Below are 9,972 nucleotides of genomic sequence, written 5' to 3' on the forward strand. Positions count from 1 at the left end.
ATAACACAGTCCAGTAGTGACAAGTGATTTCTTAGGTGCCCTCATGGTTTGAATGGGCAAGAAGGATGTTTTTTGTCAGATGGATGCCTTATTGCCCTTGACAGAGCTTGCCTAGATTTCTAACTGAACTGGCAGCACAATATAAAAATAAAACCAAATCAGCCGAGCAGTGCTATTGTGCATTTTAGCAGTAATAGAAAACCACATTTGCCCTTCAGGCAGATGAGTACAGCACTAAAGATATTGCCTGATGTCATTTATGTGAAAGTTGCATTTTTATTATAAATTAATCTACCATATCAGTCACACATGCAAACCCTATCAATGGTCATCACACATGCCAAGAAACTGAGCCTTACTTGCGTCTTGATTTTGCAGTTGCCAACTGCTGTGGCATTCAACAACACAGCCTTAAGAGTGACCTGAAATTTTGGGGCCTGGAGCACACTGCCAAAAAGGGCTGACAACTGACAAAGAGACAGGTCTTTGTATGGAAACCCAGGAGCTTCACTAGGCTTCAAATGGGGTCCAGGGACAAAGATGAGCTGAGGGTCCAGGATTATATATGAGGTAAGAGGGGGTGGTTCAGAGGGTGAGGTCCAATGGGAACAGGTGAAAGTGGTGCATAGGAGGGGTTTGGGACAGGGAGAACCAATAGAATAACAGGGGCAGAGCAATGCACCAAAATAGGGCCAATGGGGGTCCAGGGTAGGGAGAACATTCTAGGGGATGTACATAAATGGTAAACAGGGTCTGAACAGGGTGCCATTAACTTGGCAAACCAATAGAACATCAGAACCCAGAAAAATTAACATTGATCTGTAAGGACCTGCGAGAGAAACGTTTCTCTGACCTCAGCCTTGGGAGATGTTACTGCCTTTCCAGGGTGGAGGGATGAAATCTTTTGTCATTGGCCCTTGGGGCTCTACAGCTGACTCCTCCAGGTTAAGAGGAACTCATCAAGATAGGATTAATGGGCAGGAATTTGGTAATAATAGTGGAAAAGAGGGACAGCACCCAGCAGGAGCATGGGGCTGCATCATCCATTTCTTTGCTGTGTGTCAAACTGCTGGAAGGTCCATGGCAGGTTAATTGGGAAGAATCTTGTACCTGAGCTTTCACTGCCATCAGGGGCTCTTACAATCCCCCTTTTCTTCTTTGTAGACTCTGTGGTGTCCTGTATTCAGCTCCCGGCAGGAAACAGATGGAGGAAATGTGCAAGATTCACTTTGACTCTAACAATTCACTTTGACTCTGAATTTTCAAAATAAAATTTGGTTCACATCTCAACGTGGAGCTCAAGGTCAGCATTTGTCAGTGTGCCTTTTTCCATCTCATTGGTCTCATTAGGCTGTTTTTAATCTCATTGTTCTTAGATTCACAGAATGGTTTGGCTTGGAAGGGACCTTGAAGATCATCTCATTCCAACATCCCCACTCAGGACAGGGACACCTTTCACTAGACCAGGTTGCTCCAAGCCCCATCCAATCTGATCCTGAGCACTTCCAGGCATGAGGCACCCACAGCTTCTCTGAGTAAAATATGCCCCTTCCCCAGAAAACTGAACCAAGAAAAAATTCACAGAAAGCTTACAACTGCAAACACTCTGAGGGATAGCAGCCACCTCAGTTCCTGAGTATGAGCCTTATGCACAGATGGTGACCTGTACCTTGCCTGTGTGATCCAGAAAGAGTCCCAAGGTGAGAGAACCTGAGTCATTTTTGGAAAAAATGTGTATCCATAGCCCTAAGCATAGGCCCATCTGTACTGATAGTGCACTTGAATTTGCCCAGCTTTAGATAGTCCACATACTTAACCCTGTGATCACAATGCTCTGACTGTGAAAACTGGTTTGATTATGGGGCTTCACACTCCAGATCTGGCTCCATTATCTGTGGTTGGGTCAAGTGGTGTAGAAATACATGTAAAAGAACTGTCTCAAAACAGCTTTCAGCCTCATGGACCATCAAGAATAGTGCATATGATTCCTGTATGTGCAGAAAACTCTGAGCTGTGACACAAACTGCTCTGGGGGCAGGGGGAAGGAAACATCTTAAGATGCACTGAAAATTTGATAACTGGATTACGCACAAGAAAGGCTTTCCTGAGGGAGAAAGAATCCACATCTTCTCTACTGAGAAAGATTTCTAGACCAATCTCATTTATCATGCATTCATTTGTTGAGTAAATATTCATAATATATAAGTGCTAGTGGCACTTTAATATTCTGATTAGCATGGTACATCATTTCATCTGTCTAGATAATGGTGAAAGTCATACTAATCGAAGTAATGTTGTGTGTCAAATGATACAGAGCTGATTTACTTAAGACTTGAATGTCTGCTCCAATTAACTTCCAAAGTACATTGCACTGAAGTTCCTTTTTCTGTTTTTGTTTTGTTTTGTTTTGTTGGGTTTTTTTATGAAATAGAATACATAAAAAGTATGAGTTGCAAAGCAAGTCCACCAAAGTTCTCTTATATTACCTCTTGACATATCCACTGACCTTCAGCCAGCCATTCCCAAAGGAGTAAGAAGCCTGCAAAACTCCTAAGAGTTATCCCCTGCTGCTGTAATAAATTCCTATCTATTTGCAAACACAGGCTCAGAGAGCTGCCTAGTTCAGATCTCAGGATTTTCAGTACACTGCTCAATCGTTATTGCAAGCAGCCCTTCAAGAGAGAACAAAACTGTACGTGGAATAAAAGATGTGAGAGATATAAAGTTTATATAGTAGGGTGAAATCAGATCATTGTATCTAAATTGTTTTTTTAATGCTGCTGTGTGTGTTTATAATCCATCTTTAGAAGGCACACAAAAAAGCACTGCTCAGGTGGGTTACCACTGAAAGTCTGACCTTATTACCACCATCTATCTTGTCATTTGCACTAACACTACTGGAAGATACTGCGCCAGCCACCCCAATATTATTGCACTTCAGAAGTGAATTTGAAAAGTAGTTTACGTGACTATCAAATGTCTATTTCAGGCCAAGTGAATGCAATGAATAACAAAATACAAGGAAATATTAGCTGGCACTAACAGTAAAAACACAATTACTTCAGCCACATCAGTCTTGAATGAATTGAAATAGAACAAAATATTCAATGGTTGCATAGATATTACTTGAGAATAAATGGGGGAAAGCATGAAAGTCTGTAATCCCAGTTAATTTGATTTTTAAATACCAAAATTACTAGTTCAGGTGCCCGCACACTGCTTATATCTCAAGCCTATAAAAATTAACTGTAGGAACTGTAGGAAACCAGTCTCTCTTTCAAAGCACTTCAACCCAAGGTATGACCCCATGCTCAAAACTAAACCTATTCACACTCATACCACATGAACAGAGCATCATATTGCTCTGATTTTTAAGGGGATTTTTAAGGGGATTTTTAAGGGGATTTTTAAGGGGATTTTTAAGTGATTTTTAAGGGGAAATTAGAAACAGGCTTCAGCACTTTGCTGTATCAGCTCTTAGCAGATCTTCTGGACTTCTAGTCTGTAGTGTCAAATCCCAATAAAGGGTTTTTGCAGTATCTGCACTGTCTAAGTGCAAAGAAGGGATGAGGGGATATGGCATCTGCATCCTGTGGGGCTCATCTGGGAAGCACCACAACCCCTGTGCCCACAGCCCTGTCCCTGGGTGCTCTGTTGCTGCTGCCCAGCAGCTCCTCAGCATTTAGTACCTCTTTAAATTCTTCTGTTGAGCCAGAGGATCCTGAGAAAGAACAAGTAAATATTTAATCTGCTGTCTGAGTTTTAACCAGTAGTTCTGGGGAGAGCTATTGAATTTTTATTTCGAAATATGATTTGTGCTCTGAATATCGGAATGCGATGCTCACACAGGGATGTTCAGAGAACCAAACTCTCCTCAGAAATACTCAAATTGCCAACATTTCAGCTGGGTTTTAAACTACTCTTTTCTGAAGTGAGGGACTTTGTCAGTATTTGTGCAATGGTCCAGTTGGGGAAGCTGGAGCAGTATCACTGCCTTTTCATAGCCAGGAATGAAGCTGATTTGCAACATTCAGTCACCAATAGCAATATCAGGTACAGTTGATTCAAGAGTAGCTGACAGCACTGGAATAGCTTTAGTAATGTAGACATGCACCCAAGCACAGGCTCTGTCAGAGATATTGGCATGGCCTCAACTGGGCTGTGTTCCCACCAGCTCAGCCTCAGCCATGTACAGGGGAGAAAGGATCAGGAGAAACAGATGTTGCCCCCTGTGGTCTGTATTTCAAATTACTAAAATATGTGAACTATTCTCTTACGTTCCACTAGCTCCAAACCATAAAAATTTATAGCTGAAGCCAGCTCCACATCAAGCTGATGCTGGTAAAGGAGACCAGCATGACCAGGAGACCATGACTTGTTATGTAAATAAGCCCATATAAGTCTTGAAATTTTACATAAAAATCAGATCTGCAGCAACAGTTCTGCCTTAGCTCTCTGGATTGTTTAATTTGTATGTACATGATTATGCAGTGTTATTATACAGAGAAGGCAGTTTACAAACCTTTAAGTGATCAATCAGTTAAATAAATAAAGCATCTCTGGCAATGCTGTACTAACTCTTTAGGCAATGCCTCATCCTTCTGTCATTAACATAATCAGCTTGAATAATGTTTCCACAGTAATTACCACCAGTGGGTCATTGTCTGCTATTAACAACCTTTCCTCTACGGATCATGAGCATAATAAAGTATGACAGGTACAGAAGACACTGGGTGTCAGAAGGCTTTCTCTAATATCAGTGACAGGCTGCTTTAATGTGGCACATATAGGGACAATAGATTGTCAAAGCTCACTCAGTGCAACAACCATTTACAATCTCAGTGAGAGTTTTCTTATTTTAAGAACTCCAGCAAGTGTTATAAATCTGTAAATTACATCAGACGTAAGAGGAAACCGCATATACAAAAGTGGTTTGGCATAAATAAAAGTTTTCCCTGCTCAGAAATGGCTTTTTCCGTCTGGATTTTCTTTCCCTGAGTTGTTACCTCTTGGCATTAGGTCACATCGGGTAGAGCTGGCACCAGCATTCAGGCTATAAAGCAATTTGTTCCAGAAGAAATGCCAGTAAAATGTTTTAGAAAAAGCAGTATTTGGTCACTAAACTTAATTAAAAGCAACCTGCTTTAAACTTAACATCCCAAGGTTACTGTGGGATTCTGGAGGTTAATTGCAATTGTTACTGCATTACTTTCCAAACTCAGATTTTTTATGCCTTGTATGCTATAAATCCTGCAAAGTCAGGTTAGAGAACTCTACATATGACACATGCATCTTGCTAATTCAAATGTAGGAAAGTGATCTACAGACACTCAACAGCTTCCAATAGCTGGAAAACACATATCATAGATTTGTGGAACTGATATTGCAGACTTCATGCCAGACCTCAGGGGGCATGAGGGCAAGTGTGGGAGCAGAATCCAAATGTCAGTCCCAAAGAACACTCCAGGGTTTTCACTGGTCCAACAGAAAGGCATCAAAGCAATAGGGTGACTGAAAAATGTAATATCCAGACTGCAAAATTTTCCATTGTGAATAAAATAGACAATTTTCTCATAAATACATCATGGGATGTTTATTTTCTTATGCAAAATACAGGTGCCTTCTCCTCATCTGCAGTTACTAAGTTCCCTTCCTCATCCAATAAGGAACAAAGGTTGGTCTTACCCCTCCTTTAACCATTAATATATTTGTAAAAACATTTTTTAATTATCCTGTACAGAAATCACTATTTTAAGTTGAAACTGATCTTTGGCCTCCCTAATCTTTTTTCTACATGCCCTAGCAGCCCCCTTACATACTTCCTGAGAGATCTGCCCCTCCTTCTAAAGAAGATACACCTTCTTTTTATTTCTAAGTTCCTTCAAAACCTCATTGCCCATCCAGGCTGGATGTTTGCCTCATTGACTCATCTTCTGGCACACAGGCCTGTTCCTGTGCCCTCAGGATCTGTGTTTTGAAGCACACACACCTTTCCTGAGCACCTTTGTTTTTAAGGGCTGCTTCCAAAGGAACTCTTTGAATAATTCTCCTAAACAGGCCAAATTCTGCCCTCCAGAAGTCCAATGTGGAATCTTATTGATGTTCCCATTGATTTCACCAAATACTGAGAATTCTATAATTTCATTACCACTGTGCCCCGAGCTGCCTAATGTCCCTTTTAATTGCCCTGACACTCCTCCCTTCAGTCTCATCCCTGCCAGCCTGGAGCATCAGCAGTGGGTAATAATAATCACAGGGCTGAGTCAGCCCAGAAAGTCTCTCAGTGATATCCCGTACCCAGGCCCCAGGAGGCAGCAGGCCCCTATGGGATGGGTCCAGTCGACACATGGGGCCCTCTGTTCCCCTCAGAAGGAGTCACCCTCTACAACAACTACCCTTCATTTCTTTTTGATGTTAGAGGTGGTGATCCATCCTACAGATAAAGCGTAACTGGAGGCCCACTGAGCAGATAATTTTCTTCTAAATCATCTGGCTCTCTACATCCAGGGTCTCACAGCTATTCTGAAGTGGCACCTGGGTAGGCAATGGGGGTTGGGAGGAACTTTTATTATTACCTCCCTGAGCAGGGACCCATTTCCACTCCCCTTCATTGACCAGGTGTCCTCCTATTGTCTGATACTGGGAGGCACAGGAGTCCTCTGGCTCCTGGTGGACCTTCCTTAAAGATGGAAGGGCAGAACTCCACCAATCTATTTCTCTTTCACTTTTCCTGATACTCCTTAGTCTTCCAACTTCCTCCCTAAGCTTGGTTACCAGCAAAAGGAGATCATTCAGCTGTTCACACTGCAGGCAGGCTTCTTCTGAGCTGGCCCCTGGAACCACTGATAAACTCTGTACAGACACATCCTTTTTGGAGGGCTCTGTTTGTTACACACACTTGTACTAACTACAGATTTTGATCGTGTAAAAACCATTCCTAACAAAAAGCCCCCCAAACCAACCAACCAACAGAAACACAGCAAACAACAAACTAACCTTACTAGCAGGAAAAACCTGCAACCCTGCCTGCTTGCCTTGCCTGAGCGAACTGCCCCGCAAACTGCCATGGCTTCTGAGAAAAGAGTGAAGTGAGAGTGAAAAGAGAGAGAGGAGAGTGAGAGAAGTGCCATGCCCCTGCTGGCCCACTCCTGTTCACCCCACTCGGGGTCACAACACCCCTAGAGACCTCTTTTAATCAGCCCCACGCTGACCCACAGAATCACTTCTTTCCAGCATCAGCCCTTGTAGAGTGAAGCCATCAGCTTCTCCAGGTTAGGAAAGGGATCTGGGTCTCTCTGCAGGTAAAAGGACTGCAAGAGCCAGCTCAGCCTACATGGTGGGTAATACTTCCTTAGTAGCAATGTCAGATTTCCTGAAATGTGATTTTAATGAATAAGCTGAGAAAACAAACAAAAAAGACCAGCTCCTAAAAACACATGGGTAACATCTGAGGTTTTGATTTGAAAATAGACTTTGCTTTATTTTAAAAATTCTACTGCCACTTTGAAATAACAACCATGCAAGTCTCATGCTTGATATTATAGTATAAATTCTTGTATTTAGTCTGCAGAATTTCACATGACTGATGTGATCAGGAATTTGAAAAGCAAACCCCACCTCTGTCTCCTCTTTTTGGAAACATTTCAGCTATTCCCAGTTTCAATTATTTTCAATTCCACCAGTGTAATCAGTATGTTTAAAATTCAATCAGCCTTCTCATTTAAAGTATTTCATGTGTGTGTCACACTAACAATCAACAAGAGTCCTGAATTTAACATCTGTTCCTAATAGCAAAGAGGTTTAATTTGAGAAATGAAAAAAAAAATATAACGTAATAACTAGGCATTCAATCACAATGAATAATGTGTTTGCTACCAGCATTCTGTTCTGTCAGCAAAAACCCTGGAGAGGCAGAGCAGCAGAAAAGTGGAAGTGCTGGAAACTAGGGGGAAAACATCAAAATACTGAAATGGGAGAAGGATTCTGTTGTGCCTTCCCTGTGGGTCACCCCAGGGAGCACAGGGGTCACTGCTGGGAGACATACACTAGCCAGCTTGTGAGTATCAGTGATGCCCTGCCATCTTCATCTTTCCACACCATCCCTCTGCCCTGCTGGACTTCTCAAAACAGGATGGGTTTGTCACCACAGGAGGTACAGTGGGTGATGGCATGCCCAGCCTGGGTTGTGTGTGTCCCCCCATAACCATGTTTGAAAAACCACTAATAGATATCCATTTTACAAACTTAAAATAATGTTTCATCTGGTTTGTTACCTGTTACTCAGGTTGAATACTAGGAAAAATTCAATCACAGAAAGAGCACCTAAACAGACTCTGCAGGGAAGTGGTGGAGTGGAGTCACTATCTCTGGAAACGTTCAAAAAATGAGTAGATGTGGCACATGCTCTCTCCTGCAAACATTCCTGATACCATTTTAAATGAAAAAAAAAAAAAAAAAAATAAATTCAGTGCTTCCAGCTCATTGGATTATACCCAGAAAAAAATACATATTTTATATAAACATCTTCAGATGATTCACTATATATTGAAGAGGAAGAGAAAATTAGAGAAGAAAATAACACAGAATATTAAAGAATATTCTCAATTGGAAGGGATCCACAAATATCATCAAATCCAATACTTAAGTGAATGACCTATATGGAAATTGAACCCACAGCCTTGGTGATTTTATCACAAGGTTCTATTTGGGACACCTTCCAAATTATTGCCATTCTACTGGTGTCAGCTTAAAGCAGTGAGCTGTCAGATTGATTTGGAGTATCTAGAAGTAACTTTCTTTTTCCCAAAATGTCATTTTGTTGAGTTTAACACAGGCATCTTTTGTTCATCCCTTAGAAATACAGAAATGAGATTACATATTACTTTAATCCTAAGAATTAAGGTTTAGGAGGTGACATGAGAGTGACTGGATTCTCTCTGGGACTGAAGACATCTGCTAATTCTCATTCAATAAGCATCTGGTAATTCTCGCTCAGTAAGCATCCATCTTTGATATTAATATAATTTTTTATATATTGGCATTAATAAACTAAATACCCTGCAATCTTGTCATCTGTCAAGGCTGTCACTGACCCAGGTATTGTCTCCAGGTATACTTGGAAGTGGAGGTAGCCACCAATGTAGAGATACTGACGTTTTTCCAATACTGCTTGGACATGTATTTTAGCACATTTTCGGGCACAGGGAAAGAAAACAGCAACTACTTTTAAAAATTGTGATGTAGAAAATATATATTTACTTCTTTTTGCCTCAGAAGTAGAAAGGTACTTCACTACTCATATTTTTGGGTAATGCTCCATTCAGTTAATAACTTAGATGTATGGTTTTTTTACTTTGGATCTGCTCAGTTAGATGCACAACACAATTTTAATTATTTAAAAATTATTTAAATGGAATAATAAATCCAAAATAGGGTTTGATGTAACATGATTGCCTGACCCAAAGAAATATGTGGGTAATTATCATGTTTCCCAAGTGGATTCTTTGTTCCTCTAATCAGTCACTAATTAGCAGCCACACTCCCAATGATCACTCAGAGTAACTATGATGTTTTGTCTGAAACTGTATTGTTTTAGACAAGAACAAAATAATCCTCTTAATTAAAATAAATGTACAGATTTTTTTCTCCTAGGCCAAAATGCAAATGTAGTTGGTCTGATGGTTATGAGCTTCATAAACAGAAGTGACTTTAAAAATACAAAGGTTAGGAACTTGTAGTACTTATTTTCCAAACAAGAAAACTTGGTCTCAATGCTCGGCACAGGCAGTGTGGGCAGACTCAGGAGAGACCACCACATTGTCTTCCCCATGGAAAACCAGGGTAGCCAGCCTGTGCTGCTCCACACTGAAGAGAACTATGCTGGGCTTATTTGTCAGTAATTAATCCATTATCTTTGAATTAATATTATCTTTGAAAGTATCTGCAATTTCATTATCATTGCAGAACATTTAA

The sequence above is a fragment of the Cyanistes caeruleus genome, chromosome 15 (genome assembly GCF_971803275.1).
Source record: "Cyanistes caeruleus chromosome 15, bCyaCae1.hap1.1, whole genome shotgun sequence".
Classification (NCBI taxonomy): domain Eukaryota; kingdom Metazoa; phylum Chordata; class Aves; order Passeriformes; family Paridae; genus Cyanistes; species Cyanistes caeruleus.